This window comes from Culex quinquefasciatus, chromosome 2 (assembly GCF_015732765.1).
Source record: "Culex quinquefasciatus strain JHB chromosome 2, VPISU_Cqui_1.0_pri_paternal, whole genome shotgun sequence".
NCBI lineage: Eukaryota > Metazoa > Arthropoda > Insecta > Diptera > Culicidae > Culex > Culex quinquefasciatus.
In genome coordinates, this window is record NC_051862.1 from 145,997,949 (window position 1) to 146,011,352 (window position 13,404).

At 38.9% G+C, this 13,404-nt stretch overlaps 1 protein-coding gene across 1 annotated transcript in view; it reads left to right on the forward strand.

Moving 5' to 3' along the window:
- Positions 1-1,503: 1,503 nt before the first annotated feature.
- The window catches only part of LOC119767049, an 86,083-nt gene continuing 74,182 nt past the window's right edge, over positions 1,504-13,404 (forward strand). Inside the window, exon 1 of the mRNA XM_038254352.1 lies at positions 1,504-2,562. The gene's annotated coding sequence lies outside the window, so the exon portion shown is untranslated. The remainder of the gene's footprint in view (positions 2,563-13,404) is intronic.

Genomic DNA, 13,404 nt, shown 5'->3' on the forward strand with positions numbered 1-13,404 from the left:
ATTGGGCCAAAGCTTTCTCTAATAAGATATTTTTATTTAACTGTCAGTTAGATTTTAAAGGGATACCTTGCATAATTTTCCGGGTTTTCCTCAGTTCAAACTTGATTGTCAATGATTGTTCTTTTCAAAATCCTTACAAAACATATTTATTAAATTAAAGATGAAATTTTGGCTTGTGAAAACCTTGTGTTGTGCTTGTATTTATAGGATCTCTAGAAATGTTTTCGTGAAAACACTAACAGCGTTATTATTCGTAAAAGCAAACTTGACATTTCGTAAACTTTTAAACGTTTAACAAAAATATTTTTAATTCCCAAATTCCAAACATATCTAAATACAATGGACTCTCTGGCTGTCGATCTTCTCGATAACAATATTGCTCCAGCTGTCAATAAAATTTTCAGTCCCTTAAAGAAGATTGCTTGGATTTTCCGTTCTATAATTTGATAACTCCCTCTCTCGACGGTCTCTTGAATATCGACAACGAGAGAGTCCACTGTAATTCCTTGACAGTTTTTGTTATACCATGGTGTCATGTCGGTAAAGTACACTGGTTTTTTTTTCCTTTTTCGTTTGACACTTTTTTAGTTTGTACCCCGTTGGTTGGTCAAAGTCAAACTAAAAAGTGACGAACTGTCACTTTTTACACGGCGCTCACGCACACTATCAAAACAAACGTTTGGTAGTGTGTGTGAACTCCGTCTAAAAGGGGTGTCAAACTAAAAAGTGACCCCGTTCGTTTGACAACAGTTGGTGTCAAACCATCGGGGTTTGAGTGTATACGGATTTTGGCTCAGCAAGAGTTGGTAGCCTTACTCATAACTCAAAACATAATATTTTTTCAGTGTAGTATAGCAACCTAGATAGTAAATGAACCCTTGAGGCTTGAAATATAAAAAATTAAATGTTTGATCTAAAAAGATTTCACACCACTTTTCTTTAAAACTTTACCCTGATTTGCTACGTTACAAAAACTGATTTTGAAGAATCACTCAGATGCTTACACTAAATTTGGTCGTAGGAGGCGTAGATTGCGACAAAAAAAATCCCAAATATATTCCTGAAAATTAGATTTAGAAAATTACCCTTATCGTGAACCACCCTAATTTTTAACCACACCAAAAGTTGCCCCTCTCCATTTGCAAAACTCTTCTAAAGATATCAAAGCTCCAAAACTTCATAATTTTCGGAAAATCCATTTTCCACTTCATTTTGCAATCTGGATCACTGTGCATTGTGAATACCATCCTTTGCAACTTTCGCGTGCGCAAAATACGGAAACCCACGAACCGTCAGAACAACCACCAGGGACTCTGGCAAGAGTTCAAGCGACGAACCTTGCGCTGAGTTCCTCCCCGGCCCGGGCACTCACTCTCTTTTTTTCCGTTCGCTTTGCGCGTTTTGCCGTGGGCTTCTTGCTCATGTGCTGTGCCTCCTCTTTCGTTCGACTCGTCTCGCGTCTCGAAAGATATTTGTGTATAAAATTGCTCCCGGTAACTTAAGTTTAAATCAACTACTTAAGTCAGTCGTACTTAATATTCGAACAGATACGGTCGGTTTTAATGAAAACAAAATATAAATTAGAATTACACGCGCGAGCGAGCGAGCGACACTGGTGACATTCAGTGAGGAGGATCGTTTATGATATTTTTTTTTTGGTTTTTTGGAGAAAGATTTTTTTTTGAATGTGAATGAGTAATAGATTCCTCTGGAAGAAAACTTTTTTTGAGGAGGTCTTTCCGAAGTTTGCGAGATCGCCTTCGGGGCAGTAGTAGTTTGTCATCCCGGCTAGTACCCGTCAAACGTTCGCACGTTCTCTTCCGGCAGTGTCGAACTTGCTGAGCTTTATGTGTGAGTGTTTAAGTGCTAGATTACGGCAAAATTACGTCTAGCTGCTCGCATTTTGCCGTTTTGCCGATTCCGATTCGGCTGTGCCGAACCCGAGCGGGAACCCTCACTCGTGAGAAATTGATACGGCGCGGCCCGGAAATGTAGATTTATGTGAATAGAAGAGGGCAACAAAACACAAATTCACACACATACACTAGGAATAGGAGGGAAGCTGATCGTTTTTCTTCGGGTTGGAGTTTCGGCGCGCGTGCGCACACGTTCGATCACGTTCGGACCGCTCGGTGCTGCTGCGGTACTCTTTGGTGGGTCTTCCGGACCAGGAACCGCGAACTAGTTCGTGCTGAGTCAGTGATACGACCATCTGTTTGTTGTTGTGATCTATGAAGAATTGATGCGATTGCGTCCGTTGTGGGAACTTTGTGCAGAACTACGGTTCAATGTGATTTACATGTGCTTTGGTGTGATTTTCCAGTGTTGATCGAAAAGTGTGCAAAGGGTCCCCGCGAAACCCAACATTAAACCCGGTTGAGGAAATTAAAGTGCAGCGTGCCGCGACAATTTGCATCCAATCAGTGGAGCAACATTTTTCATCCCGAATTTCGGTCAGCACTCCAAGGATCATAACTCAGAGCGCGGTAACGTCCGTGTGCAGTCCTGCGTCCACCGTGTGCCCTGTCCTGCAACAGCCGCAACAGTTCCTGTGGAAAGAAAGTAAGCCAAACCCGTCGACCTCGAGAGAGAGTGACAAATGTGAATTTTAAATTTACTGTTACAGTTTGTGCTGCATTATTAAAAATGATTTTTTGCTCTCTTGTGCACACCGGTTGGCACTGTCCCGGCCACGGCCATGGTCATTGGCCACGTCTTGGTTGTCTCGAGGCCGACCTAGTCATCCGTGGTGTCTGGCTGCAACTCAAAAGGGACACACTTGGAACTTGGGTCTAGAGAGTGAGAGAGGTGGTCGGATGTGTGTGGTCGGTCAGCCGTTTTGATTTTATTGCGGTGAAGTGTGTTTTGTGTGTGGATATCGATCAGTGAAATTGTATCTCGTGGATATGGAGGAGGTGGAGTTTGGACTGGGGGACTGTTTCGATGCGCTCGGGCTGAACAGTTTTTGGTCCAGAGGATGCAGAGTGGTTGGGAAGTCTGTGTGTGAAGAATTCGATTTTGATTGTTGTTTTTCAGTAGTTTATTTTGGCACGAAAGTTCACTGAATTAATAACAGACGAGTGAAAATAAGAACTCAATATTGTGTGATGTATTCCAGTTTGATAAAAAACCGATCATAATTTTAAAAAATATCAAATTTGGTCTTCGAAACATATTTTTGGTTAACTGGTTAGTTCAAATGTCGGTAAAATATCCGAAATCGTAACCAAAAGATTAGTTTAAGTTGGTCTACGAGGTTTTATTGAGAAGTGAATATCATGGTAACTTCACGGTACTCTATGATCTGCCTGAAATCAATGCAAAAAATGTGTTATTTTAGAAAAATTGTGTTCAGAATAGTTTCTTTATGAATCAGCAATAGTTCAAGACACAATGCTCCCTGACACAAAAATACAGTTTATTTTTTATAATTTAATACAAAATTCTACTGCTGTATTTTCAACTTAGCTATCTGAATTTCACAGAGATTTTATAGATTTAGATTTCAGAATAATTTTCCAAAATTTCCCAAATACGAAGAACATTCTCAATTAAACAAAAGTAGAATCAGTAAAAAATGTGAAATATTCCTGTTTTGGTGCGGTTTTCAGTGTTCGTTTATTTTGAAAAAGTTTAGGAAAGGTTCCATTCATAACAGTTTTTGTAATATTTGGTTTCGGTAATTGCAGAAAATTATAAAACATTAAAAATGCTCAACAAATGTTATGTCCATATGTTTTGCATTTTATCCAAATTGTTTTTTAGACTTTATTTCAACCCACAATATTTTCAATAATTCTAAATTTTATTATTTTTTTGCTTTCACTCAAAAAGCAAAATAAAAGTTAATTGAACCATTAAACAAACTCCAGTTATGATATGTGCTTGAATAGGGTTATCTAAAAACTATCTGAAAATATGGCAGCCGGCTTGGCCGAATGGTTACGATGTCCGCTTTGAAAGCGGATGAACATGGGTTTGACTCCCATCCAAACCACAAGCCTGCTCCGCTGGAATCGCTAGCGGCGGTTGGACTCGCAATCCAAAGGTCATCAGTTCGAACTCTTGGGTAGAAGGTTCCTTAGAGTAGAAATAGGTTTGAGTGCTCTGCCTATTCAAGCCTTTGGACTCCTAGGTTCTAGCAGAAACTTGCAATAATGAGACCACAACAGACCTGGGGTTCGTTATAGCGGATGGTTTGAATTTTTAAACTGAAAATATATATGATTTTAAATAAATCTGATTTGGGTTCTCTTATGGTATATTTAACTAATGATTGTTTGATATCGATATCGGGAGATCCGATTGCTATTTTGATGAGATTCCAATTGATTCAATGAATATTTCTCTAACACATTCTTTAAATATACAACTATTCAAATACAAAACAAGATTTGAAGAAGTGTTTATTTTGGAAATTATCATCCGAACGAGAAACAAACAATATTAAGGTTCCGCTCCATTCCAACCAAACCCAATGCACACCTGCAATCAATTCCGAAAAATGCCGCCCTGGGCTCGACCGTAAATAAATCATAAATCACTCCAAGGTGGCCGCCATCCGCCGCCACCCCTTGCAGGAGACGACCTACATAACCAACTAGGATAACAACCACACACCACGTCGTCGATAATTGAATTTCGAGAGCTGTTATGCTGCGCGGAGTTGGGTGGTTCAAGTTCATGTTGGGTACACCCAAACGAGAAGGAGCTGACAAAAAGGGGTGTGTCCTGCGGCAAATGGTACAACAAAGCTGCCGTGAAGTCTCTGTGGTTAGGAAACGAACTTTCATCCAAACACATTAGCTGCAGAGCCTTGTCAGTATTTTTGTTTAAGTTGTCAGCAGCTCCATAATGGTCATAGGAAAAAATAAAATGAAATTATGACACTCTTCCTTCGGGTGCACCAGTGTGATCCTCACATAATAAAACCATCTTTGTGGTAGGCAAAATAAACAAAGGGTAAACAGTGCCACTCACAGAGACACAAGAGAAAAATAAATATCAACAATAAAAGAAACAATATATCTGCATCAGAAGCCGTTGTTGACGGGCCAAGTATCCGCCGGAGTCGACGCTCGGTACAATTCTGCCAGAGGGCAGTCATCTGCAGTCCCCGGAGACGATTGGCTGGCCAGCTATAAAGTAGAAAAATGAGCACTGCATAGTGGTCTTTTTGTTTCCACTTCTGTGCGACCACTTTGGGGGCCCACCGCCATGCCTCAGGAAAGCGTGGGTACGAAGGGAAGGACGGGGCACACCTATAAACCTTATAACATATTTCCCTCCGGTTCATTATATCCCGCATGGACTGGGTTGAGTGCGGAACGATACCTGATTCCTCCCGTCCAGGCAGTTCATCGTGATCTTGTGCTGTCTTGTCACATAGCGTTTTTTTCGGCTGAATAGATTTTGTGAAGTTTCCATCTACACCTTTTATTGACAAAGAAAACTTCAGACCTGAAAACACGGTTTAAATTAATGCAACTGACTAAGTCATGTAGTTTAGTGGTAAAGCTTCGGTCTCGAAAGCGGTAGATCGGGGGTTCATTTCCCGACTCTGACTAACCCAACTTGATCGATCGTTTTCCTTCTGGACGAAGCAATCAACGTCACAACATTATCTGAACTTTTTCTGGGACGATTCCTCACCGTGCATGAAGTTTTCAAGATTTCTGAGAAAAGCATTTCTCCAAAAGCAAACCTTAAACCTTTCTTTCGTAAGAAAGGCAAAAAACGATTTAAACTAAACTTCGGAAGATTTTAAAAAGGGTGGTTTTTGTAAGAAATGCTATACATTTTTAGAAAAGTATTTAAAAGACCTTTCCAACGAGTCCAATATATTGAAGATATGACAATTCTATCAAAAGTTATAACCACTTTGGTGTTATTTATATTTTGACGAAAACGTTGTCCGGATCTACCATGCGTTGGATGGGCATTCAAGAGATCTTTCCAAAGAGCCCAAAAGATTGAAAATCTGGCAACCCTATCAGAAGTCATAAGTCACCAACCACCTAAAGGTAGATTAAGTAACGTTTTAACATAAAATTCGAGTTTAGCGACTCCATGTTTCCAGTTACATTAACCAACAAGTTACATTTTCTCAACATTCAATCACCGCCATATTGACCACTATTTTGGATTACAAATCCGCAGATTACTTCTGGAGCAAAATTTGAAAAAGGCGTATAAGACAGCTGGAACAATTTTGCAAATTTCAAATCAACAGACAATTTTTTGAGAACAAAATTCGCAGTGCTCAAAGCTAGCTGGAAATGCCAGCCATTGTTTTACACTTCGGGTTTTGTGTAAGGTTATCTGTTGTCCCGGAATTTGCAAAATTTAAGCTGTCAAAATGATTATCCGCCCTTTTCACAGGTTGCTCCAGACTTATGGGGTAATATTATATCTCATCGAAGACAACGATTTTTTTGTATGATTCGATTATCCGAAATTATTGTAGTGAGGGCTTCAGATAATAAAGTCTGAACTGTAATTGGTTACACCAATCAACATTAACTCTATAAGTTGTACATTAACATTTCGTCAGCTGTGTGCTATCTTGTGACATAGACCATTTTGGTCGAAAATGAGTTAATGATGACGTTTTGCTACATGGCTTTCTACCTAAGGTACTCGCGATTGAGTGAGTAGTAGTGCGGTTGTCAAAATCGTTATCTCTGACTCTCTCACTCCACTGACACTGACATTGTTTATGTTTTGGTTTTCCTGGCACGGTCCATTGTTCGTTTGTTATTGTTTTGGTTTTATTGGCACGGATCCATGCACTTACACTAATGCAAAGCAAAATCGCGAGTACCTATGATATACAGCCTTGGTTTTGCTATACTTAACAAACACTACACGATTTTGGAAACTCGCTTCCGTTTCCCGGATATCGCAATACACACTTGTGACATAGACCAATTTATCATCAAAATGATCGTGCACACTTGTGACACGTCTTACATGATGTTGGAAAATGTGGAAATTTTTTCTTGATTTTCACAAATTTGTGTTGATACACATTTTCTGAAGGCAATGCAATCTTTTGTTTTTGAAAATATACTGATTATGTCAGTTAAACTATTGATTTAAGCCCATTTTAGTTTGTATGGGAATTCTGTGCACACGCCCGAGCAGGGGTAAATAACACGGGAATACCAAATTTTGGTATTACTTGGGCAAATAACAGCGACCAAAATGTGCCCTTGGTTGCCCAGTAATAGATTCGCATTCGCATTCGCATTCGCATGGAGATATGCCCTTGGTTGCCCAGTAATAGATGGTAAAATACCATGAAATCATACCAAAATCTTGTATGTGTAAGGGCACAACAATACCAAACCATGTTATTCCAAGGGTAAAATAATACCTCAAAATAAAACCATTTCAATACCAAGTTGAGGTCTTCTGGATTTTTGAACATTGCTTGAATACCAAAACTTGGTATTGCCATGGTTTTATTTTTAGGTATTCCCGCGCCCTTGGAAAATCATATTTTGGTATTTCTTTCACATACATGATTTTGGTATGATTTCATGTTTTTTTTACCATCTATTACTGGGCAACCAAGAGCACATTATGGTCGCTGGTATTTGAACAAGTAATACCAAAATTTGGTATTTTCATACCATTTTTAGTGCAGCAGTTGCAGTTAGTGAAAAAACTGAAATTATTCATATGCAACAGCCAAATCTACTCACCTGATGATTCCATGTTATTATTAGTGATATTCTTCACCACACCGAATGCATTTGTCATTGATGAACGGCCTGTGCTTGAAGTTCTTGAAGCTTCTGAAAAATAACAAGATTAAAAAATAAGTATTATTAAAATGAAACTGAATTGAAATTCACCAAAATTCATTAATCTGTCGATTGACTCGTTTTTCAAAGTATTTGGTTATCCCGACTTAGAGATATTTCAACGTTTTTGAAAAAAATATTAGTGGGTATATCAAACTAATTTTTAAAATCATCTTTAACATTTTTGGGTTTCATGTCATTTTAGCGCAAAATTAATTAACTCGTAAAATTGTTTTTTAGCAAATTTCCCATAGTTTCAGAGAAAATTGATGAAACCTTTCAATATTCAAATAATACCAAAATGTGCCATCCTGACTTAGAAAATTTTCCACAATTTTAAGTCATTTCTGTAGGGGGTATATCAAAAATGTTTAAAATCAAGTTTGAAATTTCCGGTTTTGAATGAAAGCATTCGCTTTGAGACATCATTTTAGCCCAAAATTAATTATTTTGTCAAAATTGGTCAAAATTTTCCCATAGTTTCAGAGGAATTTGATAAAACACTTAAATACCAAAATAATACCAAAATGTGCCATCCTGACTTAGAAAATTTTCCACAATTTCAAGTCATTTCTATAGGGGGTATATCAAAAATGTTTAAAATAAAGTTTGAAATTTCCGGCTTTGAATGAAAGCATTCGCTTTGAGACATTATTTTAGCGCAAAATTAATTATTTTGTCAAAACTGGTCAAAATTTTCCCATAGTTGCAGAGGAATTTGATAAAACACTGTAATACCAAAAGAATACCAAAATGTGATGTTCGATCATTGACAAATTCTGCAATTTTGCAATATCAAAACAATACCTTAAATTGGTATGATACCACATTTTGCTCTTGCATAATCCTTAAGACAAATTTTAAAGGGTCCAGGAATACCAAAATTTGGTATTGATACCAGAGAAAGGTATTATTACGCATTTCCCTTGTTATTTACCCATGCTCGGGACTTGTGACACGTAGTACAATTTTACTTTCGAAACACACTTGTGACACGTGCTTTTCAGATTTTTGATAACATAATTTACTGTATTTTTTAACTGGTGTAACCAAATTAGTTGAAACTTAAACGAACCGATTGCTCCAAAAAGTTTGGCTCCACCATTCATAGTTTCGAAAATATTTATCATCAAACTTTAAACATCGATTTTCTCAAAAAGTACTAAATGGTCGTTGTCACTAGATAGCACACAGCTGACGATTTATCAGTTAATGTATATCCATAATTCAATGAGATGTAGATACTTCATGGTTCAAATGAATTTGTTATTATTCGTTTAATTTTAACTGAAAAGAAACATAATTCAATTTCAAAAGTGTGACAGCAGGGAACAACAGCGCCAAGTTGTCAGCGTTGGGGGCTTTTCTCGCGACCCCTGGCCGTCGTGGCCTGGGCGGCTACTATTTTTTTCCGGCAGCGCCGGGGCCAGCAGCTGTCTTCTACAACCTTCTTCCTCTTTCTATGGTCAGCAAACCTAGAGCCGCGGAGTGGTTCAAGAGGGGCAAAGAGAGTTTTGCGAACAGCAACGAATCAACGATTAATCGTACTTAAAAGTGGGAAAAAGTGACTTCATCAGTGCGGTGATTGCCTGTTTTTTTGTGTGTGAGTGCAGCAATTCCCGAAGAAGCAACCCCAACGGGAGAAGCTGTTGGGAACCTCCCGGTTGGTGATGCTTTGCCCAGCGCCGACTTAAACCAACCAGTTCCAGATCAAGGAAAGGAGAAGGCGTATTCGAAGTTCTTTGTGCAGATTTCGATGTGGTGAATCACAGGCTATCAGCTGTTTGCAATTTGTGCGCTGTAATTTAGCAATGGAGCGAATACTGGTAAGATTTTTTTTTACTTACGAATGCTGTATCTTTGCTTAGAAGTTCGGAAGTTAACATCTTTTTGAGACTCAAAAAGTCGAGTAAAAAGCCAACAGATTCTCGTAGTTGTGAAATTTTCGTGAAGCGAACTGATCCGCTTACCATTCGCTCTAGCAAAACAATTGCATCACATGCAAAAATGCACCAACTAGGTTCACCATGGGCTCGCAACCTCACTGGCTGAGCGAGCATAAATCAATCCGTGGTGCTGCCGTCGCTTCTGCAATGTTAGGGTGGATCTCCTTTGTTTGTTAAGGATAACTTTTGCCTTCCTATAAGCGAGGTAATAGAGTGTCTACTACTCGACTACTCTGTGCATATTTAATTTGTGTTCTTCAAAAAAAAAAAAAAAAAAATCTAAAACCTATCGAAGTTCACGTTCACGATTTTGGGTACTTATTTTCTCCACACATGTAGTAGGACCACCCTAAGCATTCGCTCCTAGTCGGCAAATTTGCCCTATTCCTAGTATTCAAAGTCCTCCGCGAGTTTAGTATAGTGGCTAATACCAGCGCTGTAAACAGATTGTGCGGTGAGCTCCAAGCAGACTCTTCACCGTCGTAGATCAGCTCGTGCATCTCCTCGTAGGCAGCTCGTCGAGCGATTGCGCAACATTGTAGCATCGTGACGGGGCACAATCACCCTACGATGATGAGGACTCTCTCGTTTGGCGCTGGGGTCCCTCCGTGGGATTGCTGGGGTCTATAAATAAATCAGGCGAGCCGTCGTCACCGCTCTAGGACGGATGGACGGACGGATTTGAATGCAACTAAACGGCTGCACTTATGCGCATCATTCACCCCGAAGAGCCATCAGCAGCAGTCCCCAAACAACGAGAGTGAAATAAAAACCCTTAACCATCGGCGCGCAATCGAAGTGATGAATCGTTTGTTAGCACATGGCCGGGCGGAGATCGGTCGGAGTGGGTAATAATTCCCGTGCTGTGGGGGGGCCACGGCGGTGGTGGCGGCAGTTTGCGGCCTCAAGACTCTCTCGCTAGTACAATGGATATTGGTAATTACAGGTCGATGATTATTCTTACGGTAAATCGGGGGGTGGAGGAGGGGAGGGGAGAGAAATGAACTTTTTCCGGATGGAAAAAGAGGGCAAAAACTGAACCGATGGCCGTGCGGAGATGCGCCCCGCCATTTACTGCCCACCGGGAGGAGGGGCGGTGAAACCTTGGACAGTGACCGTGGAGGAACTGCTCGGAGTGGCTGGGGCTTCATTACTTGTAATGATATCAAAACATTCGTAAGGCCAGGCTTTAGCGATTTCTTGGTATAGTTTAATCTCAAGATTTTTTTCACTTGATTTTTTTTTATTATGTGAAACTATGGCTATGAATTTAAATTATTGATTTTTTTTTTTTTGCTCTATGTTTTGAATAATAAATGGGTAATTCTCTACCAACTCACTCGAAATCGGGAAAAGTTGCCCCGACCCCTCTTCGATTTGCTTGAAACTTTTTCTTAAGGGGTAACTTTTGTCCCTGATCACGGATCCGAGGTCCGTTTTTTGATATCTCGTGACGGAGGGGCTGTACGACCCCTTCCATTTTTGAACATGCGAAAAAAGAGGTGTTTTTCAATAATTTGCAGCCTGAAACGGTGATGAGATAGAATTTTGGTGTCAAAGGGACTTTTATGTAAAATTAGACGCCCGATTTGATGGCGTACTCAGAATTACGAAAAAACGTATTTTTCATCGAAAAAAACACTAAAAAAGTTTTAAAAATTCTCCCATTTTCCGTTACTCAACTGTAAAAAAATTTGGATCATGCCATTTTATGGGAAATTTAATGTACTTTTCGAATCTACATTGAGTCATTTTTGCGTTTCTCTTTGTTTCGTCGTCCGTGTCTGTCGCGGGTGACCATGAACGGCCATGATCGATGACGACCAACTTTTTCAAAACTTTTTTTCGTAAAATCGCGATAACTCGTGATGTTTTTAAGCACACTCCTTATGTTTATAAATCAAAATTTTTGTAATTGTCTGCTCTACAACTTTGTAGAACATTCTTACACTCTAAAAAATAACCCTGTAAAGTTAGAAAAAACACGAAATTTTAAAATGAAAAATTTTGTTCTAAATGAAAAAATGACCCTTCTTGGTCAATGTAGATTCGAAAAGAACCTTAAATTTCCCATAAAATGACATGTTCCAAAAAATTTTACAGTCAAGTAACGGAAAATGGGAGAATTTTTAAAAAAAATTTAGTGTTTTTTTTCGATGAAAAATACGTTTTTCCGGAATTCTGAGTACGCCGTCAAATCGTGCGTCTAATTTTACATAAAAGTCCCTTTGACACCAAATTTCTATCTCATCACTTTCTATATGACAGACTTGGTTTTTCAGTCTCGTAAATATTTTTACCGGAAAGCTCGTGCAATTTCCCATAAGTTTGTCTTTGACAGCATTTCAATTGGATGTAAGGGCTTACAAATATAAGCTTAATTACATTGCTTATAACTGAAAATAGAATATTTTTTTCAGTGTGGTAGAAACCAGGATAGTAAATTTGATTACGTAAATATAAAAACGACATAAATCAAAAAGCTGTCAAAGGCAAACTCATGGGAAATTGGACGAGCTTTTCGGTAAACATATTTACGAGACTGAAAAACCAAGTCTCAAATAAAAAAAAATCAAACCATCCACATTAACGACCCTCGGGTCTTTTGTGGTCTCTATTGCAAGTTTCTGCTCGAACCTAGGAGTCCGAAGGCTTGCATGGGGAGAGCACCCAAACCTCTTTTTACTCCAAGGAACCTTCCACCCCAGTGTATGAACTGTCGACCTTTGGATTGCGAGTCCAACCGCCGCCAGCGATTCCACCGGAGTAGGCTTGGTTTGGTGTGTTGTTTGTACTTATGGCATTGAGAAAACTCCTACACCTGGAATGACTTAACGGCCTAACAACCAAGGCCGGGACCGACATTTTACTTCCTCATCCGATGGAAGGTTGCAGCAGAGGGGAATCGAACCCAGAATCATCCGCTTACAAAGCGGACAGCGTAACCATTCGGCCACGCACTGCCAAGTCTGTCATATAGAAATTGCCAAAAACCACAAAAAAAACCGTTTTTTCAGCATTTTCATTTTTAAAACCGCTGTATCTTCCCAAGGATTGGACATAGGACAATGGTCAATATGGAGACTTTTATGTAAAATTGTCTGGAGGATTGATTCCTACTACCGGTTTTCAAAAAATTTGACGTTTAGACCACTTTTTCAAAAAAAATAGTTTTAGTAAACGATTTTTTTTAGGAGAGACATACCATCCTGGATGTTTCGTCAGTCTTTTGGTTATATTTTAGGCTATTTCCTCAAAAATTTTGAACGAAAAAAAATCGTGACATCACATTTAAATTAAAGTTTTAGACATAAAAATCAAAAAATCTCATAGATGTGGCGTGTATTTTTGTTTCGGTGTATTTTTTTCAGAAAGCCCGTTCAATTTCCTACAAGTTTGTCTTTGACCACTTTTTGATACGACACAACGGCTTCGAGATACATTAATTTTTAAATTACAAAATACAAAAATATTTAAATACCTTACGCCTATCTCAAATGTTATTTTCGAGTACTATTGGCTCCATATACATAAAAATGGCTTATATAGGCCTAGGATAACATGTCTACAAAGTTTCATTGAAATCGGAGAGGGTCGGGTACAAAAGTACCAGAAAAGTTCCTGATTTGAGCTGGAATTGCTCTTAT